The 25137-nt window shown below is 36.7% G+C and overlaps 1 pseudogene; it reads left to right on the top strand.

Moving 5' to 3' along the window:
* The first annotated feature begins 5164 nt into the window (after positions 1-5164).
* On the top strand, positions 5165-5830 carry LOC148931775 (secreted RxLR effector protein 161 pseudogene; annotated as a pseudogene).
* Positions 5831-25137: the final 19307 nt, after the last annotated feature.

The following is a 25137-nucleotide window of genomic DNA, read 5'->3' as shown; positions in this document are numbered from 1 at the left end:
TAGGCTCTGATTATGTGGGTTTAATCTTGTTTTTTCAAAATTACATGGATCAATGAAGAATATTTTAGATCTATAAGTGAATACTCTAGATCGGCTAAAGAACATTCTAGATCTATGAATTTTATTCAAGATTGATGAAGAATGTCTTGATCTACAATAGAGTACTCCAAGATCTATAGAATATATTCTAGATCTATTTTATATAGTTGTTAAATGGAATATTCTAGATCTATAAGAGTATTCTTAAGAATATTGTAGATCTATGATAGTTTATTCTTGATCTATGTTTATTGTGTTCTACTTGTGTAGATCTACATGTTTGAAAAATGTGATGGATGATTGTTTTCATGCTTGCAATATTGCGTGATTGTTGAATCTTGTTGTTCTTCGTTTTATTGTAAACCCACGGGGGTTGACCGTGGTAGATTAGGTTTTGTTTTTCCCTTGTATATTTCTTTTGTAAACAAATGTAATAGTTAGAATACAAAGAAATGTAATACAATGGAGCAAACAAGACGAAGAACGGAACCGGCGACAATGACCTAGGCGGCGGCCGAAACCCTAGCTGGCTCGGCCGCACGCAGATCTAGGTGGCGGTGGCGGCTGGCGGCTGAGCAAACGGCGGCGGCGGCAGGAGGCCATGTGGCGGCGGCGGCTGCTTTACGAAGCAGCCGCAGCAGCGCTGCGTCGGCGGCTCCAGGCTGGCGGCGGCGGCGGCAACGGCTGGGCGGGGGAGACGGCAGCGGTTGGCGGCAGGCGGCTGGGCTGGCGCAGCCTTGGCGGCGGTCGAGACCCCTAGGGTTCGACCGCACGCAGATCGAGGCAGCGGCGGCTGGTGGCTGACGGCGGCGGCAGCTCCCAGAGCTTGGCGGCGGCAGGGCAGTCCCGACGATGAAGACGGCGGCGGCGCGGATCCCTAGAAGGCGGCGGCGGCTAGTTGTTTTTATTTTAGGGCGAAACCCTAATTAGGGTTTTAGATGGCCCGATTAATAGGCAAGGCCCAATGTGTGGTTTTGACCTAATTTTTATACCCTAGATATTTTTTTTATTCAAATGGGATATATATTTTATTTAATCCTTTTTATCCGGAGTACCATGGTTCATGGAAAGGATAAATTGTGATTTATTTTAATTATTTGGTTTTAGACACTTAGTGGTTTAAAATCAAATGATTTATTTGGTTATGTGTGATGTGACAAAGTGTGCAAATTTATTTGCCTATGTGATTTACATCTTATGTGAGTTAAGTAATTATTTGCTTGCATGATAATCAAATGAAAACCATTCTAACAAAAATGACTAAGCGATAATTACGAACAGTCATGTTGTATATGGTCTCCATAAATAGTATTCAAATGTGAAGTAAATTATATAACATTTCGACCTTTCTTTAGAGGAGTTATGTTATTAGTAATATTTACAGCTTTCATAAGATTTGAATAACTAAAATGGTTCTTTTAAATAAAAGGCATGTTTCTGAAGGAATATTGATTCCAGTGGGAGCGATATTATCACGAAATGAGCATTATTTAAAAGATGTTAACCATGGTCTTAGAATCTTGTTGAGTGGCGTGTGACCTTTCTTTAGAGGAGTATTCAAAGCAAGATAAGATTCTTGAGGACTAGAATTATGGTACTAGCTTAGGCAATATTAGGCAGCCATGCCATTCTTATGGTCTCTGGACTATCTGTCAGTATTGTGACCAAGAATTTTTTTTTAAAATCTAAATAATCCATGACATCCTTTTGGTGCTTGTTTATTTAGCGTTTTAATAGCATATGTGATTTTCGAATGTTTTATGGTTTTTACATTCTTTTATCATGTATGGTTGTGTGATGGATACCTTTTATTTTTCTCAGTCAATATCAATTATGTCTCTCAATCCATTATCTGTGATCTTGAAAGAAAACAAACTCGAGGGGCCTAACTATGTAGACTGGAAACGTAATTTGGACATTGTCCTTATCGCTGATGATTATAAGTTTGTGCTTGAGACCGATTGCCCTGCAAAACCTGCTGATAATGCTTCCGCGGAAGATAAGGCCGTGTACAATAAGTGGATTAAGGCCAATGAGATGGCGAAGTGCTATATTTTGGCTTCTATGTCAAATGTGCTTCAACATCAACATCATTCCTACGAATCCGCTTATGAGATCATGGAGAACCTTAGATCTCTTTTTGGGACTCAGAGTCGATCTGCTAGATCTCTAGCGATTAGGAGTCTCATGAATAAGACGTTGAAGGAGGGCACGCCAGTCAGGGACCATGTCCTTGAAATGATGCGCCATCTCAATCAAATTGAGGTCTTGGGAGGATCGATTGATCCAGATTCTCAGGTGGACATAATACTCCAAAGTCTTCCGGCCAGCTTTCAACAGTTTAAAGTCAACTATGAGATGACTAAGCAAGACCTTAACTTGGCTGAGCTTCTAACTGAGCTTCAAAACACTGAAGGCATTTATGCCCAAGCCAAGCAAGCTATGTTGGTTGACCGCGCCTCCAGTTCCAAAGTCACTAGACCTAGGAAGGATGGCAAGGCGGAGCAGGCTGCCAAGGGATTGAAGGCAAGGAAGGGCAAGAAGAAGGTTAAAGCAAGAAAAACTGGAAAGTGTTTCAAATGTGGTGAAAAGGGACATTGGAAGCCTGATTGCCCCAAGAAGGGTAAAGGTCCAAATGGTCAAGGTAAACACCAAGCTCATGTTCTTGAAACTTACTTAGCAACTGTTTCTACCCATCAATGGGTAGTAGATACGGGAGCAACTGATCATGTATGTTTCGATCCCGCTTTGTTGCAGGATTCAAGGAAACTAAGTGAAGGGGAGATCATTGTCCATCTGGGGGATGCTACTAGAGTGGGAGCGATTGCAGTGGGAGCTGTTTATATTCGCTTTTCTAGTAGTAGAGTTTTGCTATTAAACAATGTTTTATTGATACCTTCGTTTAGAAGGAACTTGATTTCTGTTTCTAAACTGGTTTTTGACGGATATTCTATTTCTTTCAATGATGCTTGCATTATAAGGAGAGATGATTATTTTATCTGTCAAGGTATCATGGATAATAACTTGTATACTATACGCTCTACGCATCAAGTTGTTGAGTCGAATAACATATCTGTTTCTCGCAAGAGAAAGACTTCACCACATGATATGAATGATATGTACTTATGGCATCTAAGGCTTGGGCATGCCAATCCGAGAAGGATCCAAAAGTTGGCGAGCCTTGGCTAAATTGAGGGACTAAGCTTAGACTCTTTTCTAACTTGCGAATCCTGCTTGGAAGGCAAGATGACCAAAAGATCCTTTAAGATCAAAGGAAATAGAGCCAAGAAAGTACTAGATCTCATTCACTCGGATGTGTGTGGTCCATTCCAAATTCAAACTAGGGGAGGCTATGTATATTTCATCACCTTTATTGATGATTATTCAAGACTAGCCCAAGTCTATTTGATGCAACGCAAATCAGAATCTTTTGAAAAATTCAAACTATTCAAGGCATTTGCAGAAACGCGTCATAGTAAGACTATAAAAGCCTTACGATCTGATCGAGGAGGCGAGTACCTTAGTGATGAATTTTTGGGCTACTTAGCGGAAGCTGGGATTGAATCCCAACTGACTGCACCTGGCACTCCTCAACAAAATGGAGTTGCGGAAAGAAGAAATCGAACATTTCTTGAAATGGTTCGATCAATGATGTGTTATGCTTAGTTGCCAAAATTCCTTTGGGGGTTTGCGCTAGAAACAGCGTGTTATACCCACAATAACTTACCTACAAAATCAGCGCCCAAAACACCTCATGAGTTGTGGACTGGGCGTAAGCCCAACCTAGAACATCTCAAGATATGGGGTTGTCCGGCGCATGTGCTGCTTAAAGATCCAAGTAAATTGGACTCTCGCACAGAGGTATGTTTGTTTGTGGGATATGCCAAAGGAACAAAAGGCTATGAATTATATAGTCCTCAAGACAACAAAGTATTTGTAAGCACAAATGCAAAGTTCTTGGAAGAGGAGTATATTAAGAATCAAAAACCCAGAAGTGTAATCACTCTTGAAGAAATGAGAGATGATGACGTTCCAATTACACAAGAGAAAACTCCACAAGAAAATATTGCACCACGTAATACAACTTCTTCTACTTCTACGATTGTAGAGCCTCGTCGTAGTGGGAGGGTTTCAAAAGAACCGGAAAGGTGGATTGGTCTGGGAGAGTCTTCAGACTCAGTTTCCGGACATCTGGAACCTGACCCCTGGAACTACAAAGAAGCAATAAATGATTTGGATAGTCTCAACTGGATTGAGGCAATGGATTCCGAATTACAATCAATGGAGGATAAGGACGTTTACGACCTTGAAAATCTACCCGAAGGCTGCATTGCCATTGGGAGTAAGTGGGTATTCAAGCGTAAACGAGGTCCGGATGGGAAGGTTAAATTGTTCAAAGCTAGATTAGTGGCAAATGGGTTATACCCAGAGAGAAGGCATCGATTATGATGAGACCTTCTCACCCGTCGCTATGCTTAAATCAATTCGGATTCTCCTATCCATCGCAGCTTACATGGACTGGGAAGTTTGGCAAATGGATGTCAAGACCGCCTTCTTGCATGGCAGTCTTGAGGAAACCATTTACATGAAACAACCCGAGGGCTATGAAGTTAAGGGCAAGGAGCACATGGTGTGGAAGCTTAAAAGATCCATTTATGGACTCAAGCAAGCATCCAGAGCATGGAACGTGTGCTTCGATAAAACTGTTAAATCATTTGGTTTTGATCAGTGCCCAGAAGAGAGTTGCGTATATAAGAAAGTTGAAGGTGCAAATGTGGTGTTCTTGGTACTTTACGTGGATGACATCTTACTAATTGGAAACAATAATAAGATGTTGTCGTCCGTAAGAAACTGGTTGTCTACCCAGTTTGAGATGAAGGACTTGGGAGATGCGGGACACATTCTAGGAATCAAAGTGATCAGAGATCGCAAGAAAAGAATGTTGTGCTTGTCTCAAGAATCCTACATCGATACTGTACTACAACATTTTAGCATGGAAAATTCCAAGAAGGGTTTCGTTCCTTTCAGACATGGAATTTATCTATCAAAGGAGATGTGTCCTACGACACATACAGAGATAGAAGACATGAAAAAGGTTTCATATGCCTCGGCAGTTGGAAGTCTCATGTATGCTATGTTGTGTACACGACCTGATATATGCTTTGCCGTAGGCATGGTGGCTAGGTATCAGTCAAACCCTGGCCAAGGGCATTGGACTGCAGTAAAGAATATACTCAAGTACCTGAAGAGGACTAAAGAGTATGTTCTAGTTTACAAGGCATCTGATCTATGTCCGATGGGGTACACGGATTCAGATTTTCAATCTGATCGTGATTCGAGGAAGTCTACTTCTGGTTATGTGTTCACCTTGGGAGGTGGAGCCGTTATATGGAAGAGTGCAAAGCAGAAATGCATTGCGGACTCGACCATGGAAGCCGAGTATGTAGCTGCTTCTGAAGCTGCAAAAGAGGCTGTATGGCTCAAGAACTTTCTAAAGGAGTTGGGTGTGATTCAGAGTTTGCCCAAGAGCATCACGGTATATTGTGATAACTCTGGAGCTGTTGCAAACTCAAAGGAACCACGATCCCATAAGGCAAGCAAACACATTGAGAGGAAGTACCATATCATTCGGGAGATTGTACAGAGAGGTGACATACAAGTAGTCAAGATTGCAACAGAAAACAACCTTGCTGATCCTTTCACGAAAGCCCTCTCGGGTGGGACGTTTGATCGTCATATGGAAGGGATAGGTGTTAGATACATTAAAGACTCAGACCTGCTTTCTCTATAAGTGGGAGAAATTGAAGAAAATTGACAGTAGTATACTCGAAAGCATGTTTTGAGTATAAGTGGGAGATTGTTGGAACATATATACTAAAAAGCATTTTTCGAGTTTTTGAATTTGATAAATTGCTTGTATATTGTAAACACTCTTCATTTAATGAGAATAATAAATGTTTTCTTCACACTGTGTATTTTACTTTAATGGGTATTGACCGTATTTAATTATATATTAAATTATATAATTAAAGCGCCGGAAAGTAAAATCAGTCTAAGTCTTCTACATTGAAGGTTGGGTCGTGGAACAGGTCATCACAGTAGGTGGCCCAACCGGTACCTTGTAGAAGTAAAACTTTTTCACAACCTAGATAGGCTTTGGCTACCTATCGTGAAAGGTTGTAGTGTCCATCCGAAAAGTCATCTTTACCTTGAGAATGACTAGTGACACTGGTGTGGTATAGCATTGAATGGATCTAAAGTATAGACACGTCTTTGTTGCTATCTACTGTAAGACGATGTCTTGGAGATTTAATATTTCCTAATCTTTGTAATAATATAGGACACACGTTATTTAATCATACGCTGCTTTGACTTATCAATAGGTGCGGGTTTTTCGCAACCCAATATTCCTGATATCTTGGGTAGTAGTAATTAATAACTAGTATGGTGTCAGTTTTATTATTACATTGAATCATGTGCCTGCGTGGTTTGACTATATCCCCAAGAGGTGTTCGAGAGAAGTTCTATTATTCGGAAACCCGGCCGGTTTGGATTTAATCCAAGAATAAATAGAAAAGGAAAAGTATATTTTTAATATACATCTCGTACAAGACAAACTCTTGGAAATAAAGATATTAATTAATTTAAAGTCTATAGCAGACTACAAATTAATTGATGGATATAGAAAGTCTTAGACACGGGAAATAATATATTAAAGAGGTTAACCCGGATTGCTTGTAATCACGGATTGGATGGGCGGTCCATATTTCTTCTATAGTGGCACAAAAAATATTCCATTGGCCTTATATTAAATTATGGGTTATAATTTAATTAGTAAAGAAGGTCCAATAGGGGAGGCCCAATCCAAGCCCCATAGATCCCTAACCTAGCCCATCATAAACTCTATAAATAAGAATGTAAGGAGGAGACATAAATGTTATCACAAACCCTAGCCTCCACACTTGGCTTTCTTGTCTTCTCCTTCAAGATTCTTATAATTTCTAAGAGATTCCTCCCACAAGGAATTTAGATCTATAGAGTTAAGGGTCATAGGTTAGAAGATCTTTGGTCTTGCATTCACAATCAAGCTTCAAGATCTACACGTGGAGAAGTAGCAAGCCACTTCGATTCTTTGGAGAATCATTGTTGTAAGTATTCAACAACATAATTTAAATTAAATTATGTGATTAATTGCACAATTATATGTTTCTACATGTTCAAGCATGAAATTGAATCGACCCACATAATCACCTAAATAGATTCTTATGTGGATTTATTTAATTTGCATTTTCCGCTGCGATTATCCCCAACAGTTAAATGCAGCCACTAGGAAGGATCATTTCCCTTTGCCTTTCATTGATCAAATGCTTGATAGACTAGGGGGATATGATTACTACTGTTTTCTTGATGGCTATTCTGGGTATAATCAAATCGCAATTGCTCCCGAAGACCAACATAAGTCTGCTTTCACATGTCCTTATGATATTTATGCTTATAGGAAGATGTCTTTTGGCTTGTGTAATGCTCCTGCTACTTTTCAGAGATGTATGATGGCTATATTTCATGATTTGATTGAAAAAGTGATGGAAGTTTTTTTGGATGATTTTTCTGTGTTTGGTAAATCTTACGATCATTGCCTTGACAATGTAGCTAAGGTTTTGCAGAGATGCGTAGAAACTAACCTTGTTCCCAATTGGTAAAAAATGTCACTTTATGGTGAAAGAAGGTATAATTCTAGGATATAAAGTGTCTTCTGCAGGGATAGAAGTCGACAGGGCAAAGATTGCAGCCATTGAAAAACTCCCACCTCCATCCAACGAAAAGTGATCTTTTGAGACCTTGAAGAAAGCTCTAGTAAGTGCTCCTGTCCTCATCACACCTGATTGGAGTCAACCATTTGAAATCATGTGCGACGCAAGTGATATCGCAGTTGGCTCAGCTGTGGGGCAGAAGAGGGACAAGATTTTTAGAGTCATTTATTATGCTAGTAGAACTTTAGATTCTGCTCAAGCTAATTATACGACTACTGAAATGGAGATTCTTGCTATTGTTTATTCTTTTAATAAATTTAGGGCCTATCTTGTTGGAACTAAGACTATTGTTTATACTGACCATGCAGCTATTAGGCATTTGTTTGTAAAGAAGGATGCGAAGCCCAGACTTATCCGATGGATCTTCTACTCCAAGAGTTTGATGTGGAAATAAAGGACAGAAAGGGGTGCGAGAACGTGGTAGCGGACCACTTGTCAAGGTTGGAGCACCCGGTGGAAGGAGAAGATTTATCTCAAGAAATCAACGAGGACTTCCCAGATGAGCATCCGTTTTTCACTCAAGCCACTTTCCCATGGTACGCCGATATTGTAAATTATTTGGCGGCAAAGGTACATCCTCCATATCTTACTCCTTATCAGAAAAAGATATTTTATAGAGATGTACGATCTTACTTTTGGGATGAGCCCTACTTGTTCAAAAGATGTGCAGATACTATACCTAGGAGATGTGTCCCTCAAGAGGATTGGGCGGCTATAGTTGAAAAATGTCATTCGTCTCCAACTGGAGGCCATTTTGGTGTGCAAAGAACCGCGATAAAAATCTTGCAAAGTGGGTTCTATTGGCCTACCATTTTTCGCGACTCTGCTAGCTTTGTTCTCCAATGCAATAAATGCCAACAGACGGGGGGAATTTCGAAGAAGAAGGAGATGCCTATGAATACCATCATTGAGGTAGAGTTGTTTGATGTATGGGGGATAGATTTTATGGGACCATTCCCAAAATCAGGAGAGTACCAATATATCTTACTTACAGTACAATATGTTTCTAGATGGGTGGAAGCAATTCCAACCAAAACTAACGATTCTAAAGTTGTCACTGCTTTTGTTAGAAAAAACATCTTTTGCAGATTTGTCCAATACGGAGTCAAGCATAGAGTTACTTCGCCCTATCATCCTCAAGCGAATAGGAAAACTGAGTTAGCAAACAGGGAAATCAAGTCGGTTCTTCAAAAGACGGTGAGCGTGAACCGAAAGGATTGGGCACTTCGGTAGATGACGCATTGTGGGCATATCGTACCGCTTACAAGGGCCCCATAGGTATGTCCCCTTATCAACTTGTGTTTGAAAAGTCTTGTCATTTGCCTCTTGAGATGGAATACAGGTCATATTGGGCAATCAAAAAGTTGAACCAAGACTTCCACAAGGCCGGTGAAGAAAGGCGTCTTTTTCTTAATGAGATGGACGAATTTCGGATGGAGGCTTATGACAGTTCATCCACTTATAAGGAACGAATGAAGGCTTACCATGACCGAATGATCACGCTGGGGGATGTAGTTTTTGTTGCACAACTCGAGACTTTCTCTATTCTCCGGCAAGTTGAAGTCTAAATGGACTGGTCGGCCCTTACATGATTAAGAAGATATATGATAGTGGAACAGTGGAATTGCTGGCTTCAGATGGACAATTGTTTTAAGCCAATGACCACCGTGTGAAGAAGTATTACACTTCGGACAAGATAGTTGAGGAGGAGGTTGATCTAGAGGAACCACCCAAGGAACAGCCGCTGCTGTCTCGTGATTTACCGAGACTTCCCGATTCCGTCGAAGCTCGCTCGTCGCTCAATTACGAGCCCTATCACAACCATATCCTCCCCCAGAAATGGCAAGCACCTCCGACTGTCTCACCGTCCCACTACGCCGTCGCCGACGTCTCTGGCTAAGGCAGACGCTCTCGGTCCGCTTCGCAGACCAGCGTCGCCGCCTCGCAGCCCTCCGTCGTCGTCCAGATCGGGCAGCCCAGTCTATCAGGCTCCTCTGCCCCGGAAATCACAGTGGAGTCCCCACACGGCAGCCTTCGAGGCTCCGCCTTCAACTGATCATCCTCGGCAACCCAAGCACAATTCTAAAAGCTAAGTTCTTTCACCCCCTTTCATTTCCTAGCATTTTTTTTAAAACTTGGGCAGTAGCTATATGTGATTAAAGACCTTGATTGTGTTTGATTGAGTTGATTATTGATTGAGTTCATTTGTGGGAGATTGATGTATGATGAACAAGATGCAAGATTCATGACTTGCATTAGGGAAAAGATTTGGATACTAGAACAGATTAGCTACTGGTGTGAGGATCCTATAGTCATAATTTCATGTTCTTGAGCCTAGCATGATGTTCGAAACAAAAGCAGAGAGTGTGCTTGTGTTTTACCCGATGAAAGCTGCGGTTGCTTTGAATTTTAGCTCTTAAAACCTCAGCTCTCTTCCTCTCAATCTTGCTATGTTGTTGGAATTTTCTTATGGTGTGTCGGAGAGTTCATAGGTGGTGTAGAAGGTGGTTTTTATAGGCAGAGTGTGGTGTACTTAGGAGAATTTATTGGCTGCCCAGCCTCTTTGTTTTCATGCTGCAGAAAATCTCTTACTTTCTTGATCTCCACTACTTTTGATTAATGAAACTTGGTGTTTAGTGGGGGATGTATGCAGCGGCTGTTGTAGGAGCAAAATGGCAGCTTTGACTTGCCTCTTTTGGGTAAGTCCTTAGTCCTTCATCTCTTTAGCTAAAGAGATGTTGTTTCTTTTCTTCAATTAGTAGCCCCTTTATTTTCTTTTGTTTTTTAGTCACTAAACTTGTTTTTACTTCTCTTGTAGGTGAAAGAAAAGGTTTGACCGCCTTGCTGCTGTCCTCGACGGGTTTGCTGCCTAGGGCCCTTGGGCTCGCTGCCCCGGGCCCAACGAGCTGATCGGTTATGGTCGCTGTGGAGGGGTGCGACTTGGGCTCGAGGAGAAAGACGCCCAAAGTGTAGCAAAAGAAAGATTTTTGTTTCTTAGCTTTTTGGCCCATTCATGACTATTTATAAAGTTTTCTTATATTTTTACCTCTATTCATGTAGGATGATCATGTAAAATTAAGGTATTATTCGAGATGTATGCAAACACCTTCATTCGGGGAAAAACTCCGTATCCTTGTAGCATTCTTTTTATTCCGTAACGTATATTAGTTTGTTTAGTTCGTTCGATTATTTTTTTAACCTTTACTTTGCAACTAACAATATTAAGTTTCATCAAAGGCTCGAGTTCCATTTATTTTCACGAAACAAGAGAACGATACATCTCTAGTTCGACATTAACATAACGAAAGGAAAAATTAAAGGTGCGGTTATTACAATTACAATCACTATAATTTCTTATTTGCTTTTTAATAATTTTGGTAATAAATTATACGTTTCATTAATTTTATTTTATTCACATTTTATTATTAAAATAATGTATGAAAATAAAAATCTACATTCCACTAATGACTAATCTTTTCCACCAACTTTCTAATATATTTTTAAATTTCATATCGGATCAAAACTTTCTTTGTACTCCTATTAGTAAACGGAGGAAGTAGTTATATTTGAGCTTATCCAGATAGCTGTATAACAATTATGCTCACCTCTAGATTCATCAACATAGGTAAACAAATTTTACATAACATAGTTTTTGTTATTAGAGAAGACATGTAAACACTTAATTGATTCGAACTTTCTACGTCACATGAATAAGACTTATCAATAATTGCACAATTTAGTGATTTCTCTTAATGAGACAAAATTACCTTGAAAACGCTACTGCTACCTACTGCTTGCTCCCTCCATCCATGATTAAATATCTCATATTTGATCGGCACGAGTCTTAAGAAATTATTTGACTTTTCTGTAGAAAAGTGAATAAAAAAATTAGTGAAATGTGAGACTTACTTTATATATTGGTTTTATAATTAAATGTGAGTAGAATGAATTATTGGAATATAGGGTCCACTGCCAAATATAGTAAAGTGAAATAAGACATTTATTGGTGGACGGACGAAAAAAGAAAAATGGAACATTTAATGGCGGACGGAGAGAGTACTACTCCCTCCGTCCCGCTTAAGATGACACATTTTCCTTTTTAGTTTGTCCCAACTAAGATGACACATTTCCTTTTTTGGTAACTTTCTCTCTCCAATTAATACACTCAACCACTTTTCTCACTCCTATTAAAATATACATCTTTCTTTATCTCTCTACTTTAATACTTACACTCACCTTCTCTCTCTTCAATTAAACACTTTAACCAATAACTCCTAAAACCCCGTGCCGGCTAAGCAATGTGTCATCTTAGCCGGGACGGAGGGAGTACTTACTAATGCTACTAAGTAGTACTCCCTCCGTCCCAAAGAAGATGTCACACTTGGGAATTGGCACTGGATTTTAGGAGGTGTTATTTTGTGTGTTAGGTGGAGAGAGAAAATAATATATTTACATTAATATGAGAGAGATATTTTTCTAAAAGGGAAATATAACATCTTTTTAGAACAAATTAAAAATGAAAGTGTGACATCTACTATGGAAAAAAAGAAAGTACTTGCTAACTACTGCTACTACCAACGGAAAGCAATTCTATATGACTTTCATCTAATTCGCAATTAAATGTAACATTTGAATTCGATAAATATGTTGAATTTAATCATAAAGAGAAATAGCTCAATTGTAATAGACGAACCAAAACAAATAAAACTCTACACTGACGGAACGCAATATAAAATATAAACCAAAAAATATACTCCTATAAAATATACTGCCATGCAGCACACGCATCTAACTAATACAAAATCATCAACATTTATAAGTATACAAAGTAAATATTAAATTCTCCACATTGAAGCTGACTTTATTCTTTTACATCTCGAGGATTAATTAAACTACGGAAATGGTAAGATTAATATACTAGTACTAATATTTGACAAAGCCAGCCCATTTTGGTGTATTAATTAGATAAGTCCATTATAATTAGGGCATAAGTCCATTATAATTAGGGTTGGGAAAAAATACCGAAAAAATGATATTCGCTCGTATCGTATTGAAAAATATCGGAAAATTATCGAATTTTCGGTATATCGTAATTTTCGGTACGGTATCGTATCGTAAGTTTTCGATACGATAACGATATGAATTTCCTTATATCGCGATATATCGTTTTATATCGAATATACGATACATATTGAAGTTTAAAATTATAAATATATATAAATTCATTTAATTCATTCATATATTTAGAAAATATATATATGAAACCCTAATAAGAACACTATTTATTTTATTGTGTTGAAGTTTTATTAATTTTTGTGTTATTTTTCAGTTTTGAAATTATATTTTTCGATATATATGTATTCGATACGATAACGATATTTCGATATATCGTATCGATCTTACGATATATTGAAATATCGATACGATAACGATATTGATATTATCCATATCAAAAGTTCGATATATCGAAACTTTCGATACGATAACGATATGAAATTCTTTCATATCGATATTTTCGATATGAAACGCGATACAACATTTTCGATACGATATATTGTATCGACCCACCCCTAAATTTACAATTATTATATACACCACGAGATTAACAAAATAAATTATACAAATTTAGCATATTATAATTTTTGTTAGTAGTATTAGTGAAGACGTGCCCACATTTAATTGAGTAGAACGTTCCGTGTCATTTGAATAACACCTATCAATAATTGTACAGTTTAATGAGTTCTCTTGAAGAGACAAAATTTTCTTAAACGCGCATATGAAGCTAATATCACTAAAAATAATCTATTTTTCTTGTGTACAATGAAGTGACTCATAAGAAAAAATGATTGAAATAACAAATGAATAAAGATCAATTGAATTTCACATTTTCAAGTCGCCGTAATTATTTATCACACCCCAATACGAAGTTTCTGGATCCCCACTGATGCTATTCAAATTTATTACTAGATATACCGCATATGCAGTTATATGAAATTGGCTACATACTAAAAGTTCATATGTTTTTCACCACATTTAAAATTGATGGTGAATGCCAGAATTTAGACACAGTTAGTGTATTTTCTAGGTATTAGTCATATGTGCGCTTAAGATATTTTTGTCTCTTCAAGAGAACTCATTATAAAGTGTAGAATTATCGATAGAATGGGATACTATTACGTTCAACTCAATTAAATGTGAGCAAGTCTTCAGTAATAATTTTTTTAATATGCTAAATTTGTTTAATTATTTTGTAAATCTCGCGGTGTATATAATAATTGTAATTGAGCTCGAATATAATCAATAACTGCCAGGTCTTTAGTGCACCAAATTGGACTGCCTCTGTCAAATATAATAATTTTAATATTTCTGTAGTTTAATTAATCCTCCAGATGTACAAGTCAAATTTTTAGCTCAAATTTAAGAAGATTGTAATAGATTGATAGATAGTAAAAGATTGATTTAATAAGTAGGTAGGGATTAATGCGACTTCATTATAAAGTCGGCTTCAATGTGGAGAATTAATATTCAATTTGTAATATAGGGATTAGTATATAATAAACGTTGATAATTTTGTATTAGATGCATGTGCAGCATGGTATATATTATACTTAAGATCATCAACAACCATTTACACAAAACTCATACTCTTTTACAAATATATGTTACACCAAAAAATAGCTTTACTCCAACCATTTAAAACAAATTCAAATTTTACACTATTTTTTAATATACATCTCACAAAATTGTACTACTACTATATATTTAAGAGATCAGGGTAATTAAAATAATAGCTTTTTCAAGGTAATTTTGTATCATTGAGAGGTATCACTAAACTGTGCAATTATTGATAGGTCTTATTCAAATGACATAGAAAGGTCAAATCAATTAAATGTGGACACGTCCTCTCTAATAAAACAATTATGTTATGTAAAATTTGTTTAACTATATAAATTGATAGAATCAGTAATGGATAGCTAGGTCTTTAATTAGTGCAACAAATAGAGGTGCATCTATACAAATTTTAATAATAACAATTTGAAATTTTGTGTATAATATAAATATAGACATGAGATGGGTGTGGTGCATGTAAAGAGTGGTATATTTGTATTAATCAATTAGTTAAACCCAAGAGGATAAGATCTCATGAATATACAAGTCATTGGTGATTCCCTTCATCTGCCTCGATTTTGCATGTACCCTTTTTATTGATCTCTTATGACTTTGTCTTCTTATTTGTACTCTTTGTTAAATTTTTGTATCCTTTTTTTTACACTCTTTTATAGATATATTTTGATTTTGTTTTTTTATTCTACTCTTTATTACATACATTTTATTTAACTCATTTGTAGCTCTCTTATGACTTCGTTTTCTTAAATTTGTAATAGTATTTTTTTTCCTTGAAGATCATGTAGATGTCAAATCATGCACATAAATCTATAAAAAATATTTTTGATATAAATATGAGAAATAAATTATCTAGAAAATGTAAGGCTGCATGTCTTTTTTTGTTTATAAAAGTAATTGAAAATTTTCCTCAAATAAATTAAAAGATATTCCCTCCGTCCACAAACAATAGATCACTTTTGCTATTTTGGGACGTCCACAAAAAATAGATCACTTTCTTAAAATGGAAAGTTTATCTCTCATACTTTTCTCACTCTTTCTTCCCTCTCTCATACTTTACTCACTTTTTCTCCCTATCTCTCTTACTTTACCTACTTTTTCTCCCCCTCTCTCTTACTTTACCAATTCTACATTAAAACCCCTGTCATAAACAAAATGATCTATTTTTTGTGGACGGAGGGAGTACTTATTAATGAAAATAACACGTTCTGCAAAAATTAAAATAAAATTTTCAATAATCATTTTTTATACACAATAAAGTTTCTTAAGTAAAATATTTAAAATCAAAGATTTTATTTTAGAAATAGAACAAAGAGAAAAAAATCAATCACTCGGACTTTGAAATTTTATATTGTTGTTACTCCCTCCGTCCCACAATAAGAGTCATACTTTGTCATTTTGGTCCGTCCCACAATAAAAAGTCACACTTCATTGTTACCATAAATGGTAAAGAGGTCTTAACATTCCACTAACTCACTTCATTCACATTTATTATAAAATCAATATAAAAAAGTGAGTCATATATTCTACTAACTTTTTCAGTCCACTATTCCTTACATTCCTTAAAATTCGTACCCACAATAAAAGTGACTCCTATTGTGGAACGGAGAGAGTACAATTTATCGTACCCCCAATCGAAAATCATGGACCCCCAACTTATACAAGCTTGATTGATAGTTAAATACTATCTTCGTCTCAACTAAGTTGATACAAATCTTTTGAGCACGAAGATTAAGAAATTATGTTGAAAAGTAGGACAAAGGAATAAAGTAGAAAAGATAAAGAGAAAGTAAAGTTGACGGTGGAATAAAGTAAGAGTGATTGGATATTTTGTTTTTTGTTAAAAAAAAGAAATGACTCAACTCAGTTATGACATCCGAAAAGGAAATACGACTCAACTTAATTGGAACGAAGAGAGTACTAGCATATTCTAGCATATTCACATTTTACAATTGAATATAGAGCACTATGTTGAAATTTTGGGCTTCCACAGGACTAATTTAATGTGTATGACTATCTTTCAGTTGCCCAATTAAAGTGATCTATTAAAGATTAAAGTTTGGGCTAGAGTGTATTTATTTGTTATGGAAATAAGTGTAGATACATATGAGATTTTCTATTTGATGAGAGACCGAATAGAAAATAAAGGGGTTTATATTTAATATAAATATAAGCTAGGGTTATGGTCCCCAGACGTCAGAAGAACATTCGATATCTGTGTATTCTCGCGGCAGACTATTGCGAAGAATGTCTCTGATCGTTTGGAAGATCCATAGCCGCTGCAAAGCAATTCCACCGTTCAATTCTAGATGGATCAAGGTACGCTTCCGCTTTACAGTTTATGCTCCTTTCTCCGTCTTTCTCGGTTAATTATCATAGAGAGTTTTATGTAATTGTTCACTCAATTATTCCAACAAGTGGTATCAGAGCCACTCTATTGATGATTCTCTGAGAATTGAAAAAATGAAGTTAGGTTTATAATTTTGATCGTATTTTGAAATTCTAGGAATTACTAGTTTTCTTGTTATTAGGGTTTTATTCTTAAAGTATATTTATAGCCGCCGCTTAAATTGATTGTTTATAAACAAAAGGAATTGTTTATAATATTTTGAATCAATGTTTCGGTGGTTGTGGAATCTGTTTTCAGTGTACTAGAATTGATTCTTCTTATTTCAATTCATATTGTGAAGAGTTCTAATTATGAATGTTTATGCACAGTTACCGAGATTGCATGATTGACTTTGTTGTACAAACATGTTTTGCATAATTGACTTCTTTGGTTTAGGAATTAATATTTCAATTCATGTACACGGCGTAAGGTAAGTCTAATTTGGTTGACGAATAGGTTATTACTTGTGTGCTACGTATTTATGTTTGAGAATTTGCAAATTCTTGGTTAAGTTCATGTATGCGTAAATCTCGCCTTTTGGTTTAGGAATGGATATTTCAGTTCTTTATTGTTATATCCATGTATACAGTATCGCTTTGGATGAACTGAGAAATTAGGAATTCTGCTTACGGATGTTTGGTTAAAAGTTTCTGTAACTTGTAAACTGCAAATCTCATTTGGGGTGATTAAGATTTATGTTCTTATTTGCTATGTGAATTCATAAAGTTTAGAGTTTGTGTTTTATGGTTTTTTTTTTTTGGTTGTTTTTATGTTGCTTTTGGATGTGCTTATGTTCGTCAGTTACGATCTTGGAAACATCAAAATTCGGATTTTTTATCGATTTTTTATGGAAAAGTCGAATTTGGAAAAATTATATGGAATCCCATTAGGAGTCAGCAATTTGTGATTTGCTAGGGAGTTATTGGACTGGGTATCAGGATTCGGCGACTTGCTGAGTTCGCGAGGTACGCGAACCCAGTGACTCGTTGGCAAGCCACTGTGTTCCGAAAAGTTAACAACGACTTGCTTGCAAGCGTTTGTATTCAGTTTAAAAATTATAAATTCAATAATTTTGGTGCATCTCATGTTCCTTTATAGATGTGTGTATTTTAATGCGACTATTAGTCGGCCCAAAGGAAGATTAATATTTGGCACGAGATACACACATACCTTTGGTGATATATACGTGACAGTTATTCAGTTTTCGTGTAAGTAGTGTGATGCCCAAAGGTGGACACTATTTGATATGATTTTATTGTCAGTGTTTGATCACTATAAGGAGGTTGCCACTTGCAAGTTCACATTACTGTCAAAAGACTTGATGTGGATGTTGTGCTCGGAACCTCGTAATGTTTTACTAATGTTCAAAGTAGATTAGTTGAAGCAAGACGTTGCAAAAGTAACCTCTCTTGTCTAGACTTCTTTATTGCGAATGTTAGGACGGTGATGTGTGTGTGTATTTTAATGCAAAAGTAAGATTAATATTTGTCACGAGATACACATATACCTGTGGTGATAAATAGGTGACAATTATCCAGCTTTTGTGTAAGTAATTGTGATGCCCAAAGGTGGACATTACTTGACATGATCTTATTGTCAGTGTTTGATCACTACAAAGAGGTTTCCACTTACAAGTTCATATTACTGTCCAAAGACTTGATATGAATGTTGTGTTGGTACCTCGAGATGTTACCTTTTTATTTGAATTTTATTATGTGAGCATGACAATTATTTCGGTTTTGGTTCTCTATTATGTCATGATATCTACTCCTATAGCTTTCTCCAATATGAACAATATGGGTCAAATTTTAATGGATTGGAATGATTATGTTCTGATTGTTCTGGGTTGCATGGATCTGGATTACGCGCTAAGGATTGAGCAACCTTCTTCTCCTACGGACGATAGTACTTCTTATCAAAGGAAAAACTATGAGAAGTAGGAATACTTGAATCTTGTAAGTCTACTGATCATTGGGTTTAGCATCCCAAAAGCCTTTTGAGGCACTGCATCTGAGTATATCACTAAGGCCAGTGAATACCTTGCCAAAATTAAAAAACGTTTTGTGAAAAACAATAAGGTTGAGACAAGCGTGCTTGATCTCAATAAAGTATATAAGGGCAAGGGCAACATAAGGGAGCACATTATGAAAATGTCTCACGTTGCTTCACTTAAGCTTGAATTCTAAAGACTTGTTTGTGCATTTGGTGTTGCACATCTGGTCAGTATCTCAAGAAATAAAGTAAAGGGCATTAAGAGAAAGTGTATTGAGAATGCTACTATGGATAAGGGTTCATCACAAAAGAAATAACATATGGGTAATGATAGTTGTTTCTTTTGTGGTAAACATGGATATAGAAAGAAGAATTGTACATATCACACATGGCGTGCAAAGGAAGTTATAATTCTTGTTTTGGTCTGTTCTAAAGTTAATTTGATTTTAGTCCCTAATGATATTTAGTGGGTAGATTCTGGTGCTACTACTCACATAAGGTTATCATATGCAAGGTTGTCTGAGCTGCCGCAAGTCAATTGATGTTGAAAGATATAACTAAGTATGATATGACAAATCGGTGGAAGTATAGGCTATTGGGTATTATAGATTGTTATTAAAGACTGGCATTTTTCAGTTTTGAAGGATACTTTATTGTACTGTCTTTTAGACAAAATTTGATTTCTATTTCGGCTTTGGACAAATTTGGTTTATCTTGTTCATTCAGAAATAATAAAAGTTCTTCCTTCAAATAATTCTAGTATTGTGGGCACTGTTTCTTAAGTGCATATAACAATCTTTGTATGCTCGATTATGTTACTTCATATTCAGAAGCTTTACATATTGAATCAAAAGGGACTAAGCAAATTAAATAATGAAAATTTGGTTAATTTATGACACAAGTATTTTGGTTATATCTCAAAATAAAGGATTGTGAGACTTGTGTTAGATGTTGTATTGAATACACTTATCTTTTCAGAACTTGATTTGTGTGTTTAATTTATCGAAGGAAAGCAGACCAAACTTAAGAAATTAGGTGTTAATAGAGCTGTACATCTAGAATTGATATATACGGACATTTGTGGTTCATTCACTTCGGTTTCTTGGAATGATCAACAATATTTTATATCATTCATAAACGAACATTCTTGTTTTGGGCACCTACATTTAATCTATTAAAAGTTTGAGGCTTTAGACAAGTTCAAAATATTTAGGGCTGATGTTGAGCTCCAATTCAACAAAGGCATTAAGAAAGTCAAATCTGACCGTGGTGGCGAATACTACGACAGAAATGACTGCTCAGGTGAACAATGTCAAAGACCTTTTGCCTTCTATTTGGAAGAGTGTGAGATCGTCCTTTTGTACACCATGCCGGGATCGCCTAGCATGAGTGGTGTAGCTAAAACACGAAATAAAACTCTTAAAGATATATGAAGGAGTATGATTTATCATTCTTCCTTGTCACATTCGCTTTAGGGAGAGGCATTAAAGACTGTAGCATATATTCTCACTTTGGTCATCCAGAAAAATTTAGGGGTTTTTTAAAAAACAAATTATCCCACAAAAAGAACTAATTTTTGGGACGAGGAATATAGTATTCCTTGAGGATGTTGAGTTTGGGGGGAAGAATGTGTTAAGGAACATTACTTTTGAGGAGGATTCTGTATAGACACCCACTACTGCTTCTGACAATGATCAGGTATCAATTACTATCATTGAAGAAGAAGCATATTAAGAACCTCAAGATGATATTATTGTAAACATTCAATCTCATGTGGATGATATCATTTAAAGTCAATCTCAACAACCTCTTAAGACTCTCGCCAATGGTACCATAAATTTTATGAAGTAGTTATTTCATTTGGATTCAGAAAGAATGTTATTGATGCTTGTGTGTATCACAAGTTCAGTGGGAGCAAATGCATCTTCTTTTGTATTTGGAATCGAAAGAAATAATTTTCGATAAGGTTATGTTGCACTAACACCAAGAATTTTCTCTCGAAGAAATATGAGATGAAAGATCTTGTGGAAGCCACTTTTGTATTTGGAATCGAAAGAAATAATTTTCGATTGTCACAGGAGGGATATAGTGAAAAGGTGTCTAAAGTATTTGAGATGCATAATTGCAAGTAAAGAAATACCCCTATGACTAAAGGAGACAAACCTAGTCTCATTCAGTGCCCTAAGATAAATCTTGAGATTTAGAAAATGCAGAAGGTTCCATATGCTTCGGTGAGTGGGAGCCTAATGTATGCTCAAGTGTGTATTAGACTCAATTTGGTTTTAATTGTTTATATGTTGGGCAGATATTTCAATAACCCGATATGGATCATTAAGAAGCAGCAAAACGGGTTATGAGATATTTATAGAGAACTAAGCATTGCATGCTCGCATACAGAAAATCAGATCATTTGGAGAGATCTTTAGGCATTTTGATTCTGATTTTGTTAGATGCCAATACAGTATATGATCCATTTTAGGTTACGTGTGTCTGTTGGCTGTAAAGCCATTTCGTGGAGAAGTGTTGAGCAAACACTTGTAGCTACTTCTGCCATGACAACAGAATTCGTAACTTGTTTTGGGGCATCTAGTTAATGAATATGACTGTGAAATTTTGTCACTAGGCTGCATATTGTAAGGTATTGAAAGACCACTTAAGTTATGTTGTGGCAATAACTCTGCAGTATTATATTCTAAAACAACAGGAGCTTCCCAGTTGTTAAATAAAGGGTTTGGAATGGACAAATACATATAGAGCATAAGGGAATGAATTTGATGATTACAAATCCAATCATTAAAGGACTATCACCCAAGGTCTTTCATGGGCATGTAGCCCAAACGGGTGTTATATTGTTTAAGGATACTTCCGTTCAGTGGGAGTAGTTTTGGTTATTGCTCTATATTGTGTTTTGAACATGTAGTTATAAAACTCATGTTATTCTCTGCAGAAATAAAGTATTATGTTTTGTCCATTATTTTGGTTTGATCTCACTTTAGGAGGACCAGTTGGAAATAGGTATGTATGATCACCTTGCATGAAATTTCCATGCTACACTCCATAATTGATTTGTTATTGATCTCTTATGACTTTGCCTTTTTTACTCTTTGTTAAATTTTTTTATCCTCTTTCTTACACTCTTTTATAGATCTATTTTGATTTTGTTTTTTTATTCTTACTCTTTATTACAGTACATTTTATTTAACTCATTTGTAGCTCTCTTATGACTTTGTAGTAGTATTTTTTTTTTCCTTGAAGATCATGTAGATGTCAAATCATACACATAAATCTATAAAAAATATTTTTGATATAAATATGAGAAATAAATTCTCTAGAAAATGTAAGGCTGCATGTCTTTTTTTGTTTATAAAAGTAATTGAAAATTTTCCTTAAATAAATTAAAATATAGTTATTAATAAAAATAACACGTTCTGCAAAAATTAAAATAAAATTTTTAATAATCATTCTTTATACACGATAAAGTTTCTTAAGTAAAATATTTAAAATCAAAGATTTTATTTTAGAAATAGAACAAAGAGAAAAAAATCAATCACTCGGACTTTGAAGTTTTATATTGTTGTTACTCCCTCCGTCCCACAATAAGAGTCATACTTTGTCATTTCGGTCCGTCCCACAATAAAAAGTCACACTTCATTGTTACCATAAATGGTAAATAGGTCTTAACATTCCACTAACTCACTTCATTCACATTTTATTATAAAATCAATATAAAAAAGTGAGTCACATATTCTACTAACTTTTTCAGCCCACTATTCCTTACATTCCTTAAAATTCGTACCCACAATAAAAGTGACTCCTATTGTGGAACGGAGAGAGTACAATTTATCGTACCCCCAATCGAAAATCATGGACCCCCAACTTATACAAGCTTGATTGATAGTTAAATACTATCTTCGTCCCAACTAAGTTGATACAAATCTTTTGAGCACGAAGATTAAGAAATTATGTTGAAAAGTAGGACAAAGGAATAAAGTAGAAAAGATAAAGAGAAAGTAAAGTTGATGGTGGAATAAAGTAAGAGTGATTGAATATTTTTTTTTTTGTTAAAAAAAAAGAAATGACTCAACTCAGTTATGACATCCGAAAAGGAAATACGACTCAACTTAATTGGAACGGAGGGAGTACTAGCATATTCTAGCATATTCACATTTTACAATTGAATATATAGAGCACTATGTTGAAATTTTGGGCTTCCACGGGACTAATTTAATGTGTATGACTATCTTTCAGTTGCCCAATTAAAGTGATCTATTAAAGATTAAAGTTTGGGCTAAAGTGTATTTATTTGTTATGGAAATAAGTGTAGATACCATATGAGATTTTCTATTTGATGAGGGACCGAATAGAAAATAAAGAGGTTTATATTTCATATAAATATAAGCTAGGGTTATGGTCCCTAGACGTCTGAAGAACATTCGATATCTCTGTATTCTCTCGGCAGACTATTGCGAAGAATGTCTCTGATCGTTTGGAAGATCCATAGCCGCTGCAAAGCAATTCCACCGTTCAATTCTAGATGGATCAAGGTACGCTTCCGCTTTACAGTTTATGCTCCTTTCTCCGTCTTTCTTGGTTAATCATCATATAGAGCTTTATGTAATTGTTCACTCAATTATTCCTACACACTAAACTAATATAAATAGAAGGGTGAAGAGATAGCCCAATACACACAATTAAACTCAAAAGCAAAACCTTAAACCTAAATCCTACTACCTCTGTCCCCTAAAATTTGATACAGTTTACCATTTCGGTCCGTCCCTGAAAATTTGATACACTTCACTTTTACCATTTTTGGTAGTGGACCCCATATTCCACTAACTCATTCCTACTAACATTTTATTATAAAACTAATACTTTAAAAGTAGGACCCACATCTCACCAACTTTTTCAACCCACTTTCCATTATATTTCTTAAAACCCGTGCCGGGTCAAAGTGTATCGAATTTTGGGGGACGGAGGTAGTAACTAATATCCCCACAATGGGCAAGCTTCTAATCCTCGTCCTCGTCCTCGCAAACACGGCACGATCACAAACAGACAAGTTCTTCGCCTACGACTTCAAGGGCGGGGAGCGGCCGACGTCCTTGACCTACCAAGGCGACGCCCGCTTCGCCTTCGACACAACCAACCTCCACCTCACATTCACCGCCCCCAACGACGATGCGTCCCCGAAAAGCGTAGGTCGGGTCCTGCACTCGGAGGCCTTCGCGTTCGGCCCAGGGGGCACGGACTTCCGAAGCACCGTGAAATTCCTGATCAAGCCGAACCCCGGGGACGCCAACACGGCCGAGGGCCTGGCCTTCTTCATAGCCCATGTGGGGTCCCGCTTCCCGTCCATCTCCTACGGGGTAACCTCGGGATCTTCGGGTACATCGGGACCATCCCAAAATTGTTCGCCGTGGAGTTCGACGTCTTACCGAACGAGGAGTGGGACCCGAGCGGGCCCTACGTGGGCATCGACATGGAGTCGAGGGCGTCCGAGGCGGTCCCCGAGGGGCTGGTCGGGGAGGAGGTGACTGCCTCCGTCAGCTACGCCGCCGCCACGGGGAAGATAACCGTGTCGGTCGAGGCCGGCGGGAAGACGACGGAGCTTAGCGCGGTCTACAACTTGGGGAACATTCTAGAAGAGAGTTCAGGAGGGGCTCTCTGCCTCCACCGGCTCATTCGTCGCCCGCCATGAAATCACCTACTAGGATTTCTATATCGCTTCTTCCATCCGCCAAGTTTCCTGATTTCATCGTTTTCTACTCTATATGCCATCAAAATAAGGACTAATTATTATATAGGGTTTATATTGTCCGTCTATGTGTACTACTACTTTGCTTCTTGTTGTCAAATTCCTATTAATGGCACTTAATTATCCTTTACTTATTTCCTACTACTACTTGACTCGAGAATTACCCGCAAGTGTACGGGGCTATAGTAGTATAGGCAAGTCAAGAGTATCGTATCCACAGAGAAAAATTGTGCAACTTAAGTACCACGAACCGATTTTGACTACTATCTAGAGAATCCGGAAAGGTTGGTTTTGATTTTGAAAAACAAATAAACATAAACAAGCTAAAAGCACGCAACAAAGAAAAGTTTCAAATAAGAGAACACGGTAGAGCCTTGGATCCAACTACAACGAACACGATGCGAACAATTCAACAACTTCGATTACCCAATTAAAGTCTCTAGGATTACTAGGAAAGCCGCTAGTTTAGGCTAAGCCCTCTCTCGAGTGCACTCAACCAGTTGATTAATCATTAATATTGAAGTCTC

This window comes from Salvia hispanica, chromosome 2 (genome assembly GCF_029641045.1).
Source record: "Salvia hispanica isolate PSC_SH4W2 chromosome 2, Shi_PSC_v1, whole genome shotgun sequence".
Classification (NCBI taxonomy): Eukaryota; Viridiplantae; Streptophyta; class Magnoliopsida; order Lamiales; family Lamiaceae; genus Salvia; species Salvia hispanica.
Note: the sequence above shows the minus strand (reverse complement) of the source record. Positions and strands in the feature narration are given on the sequence as shown.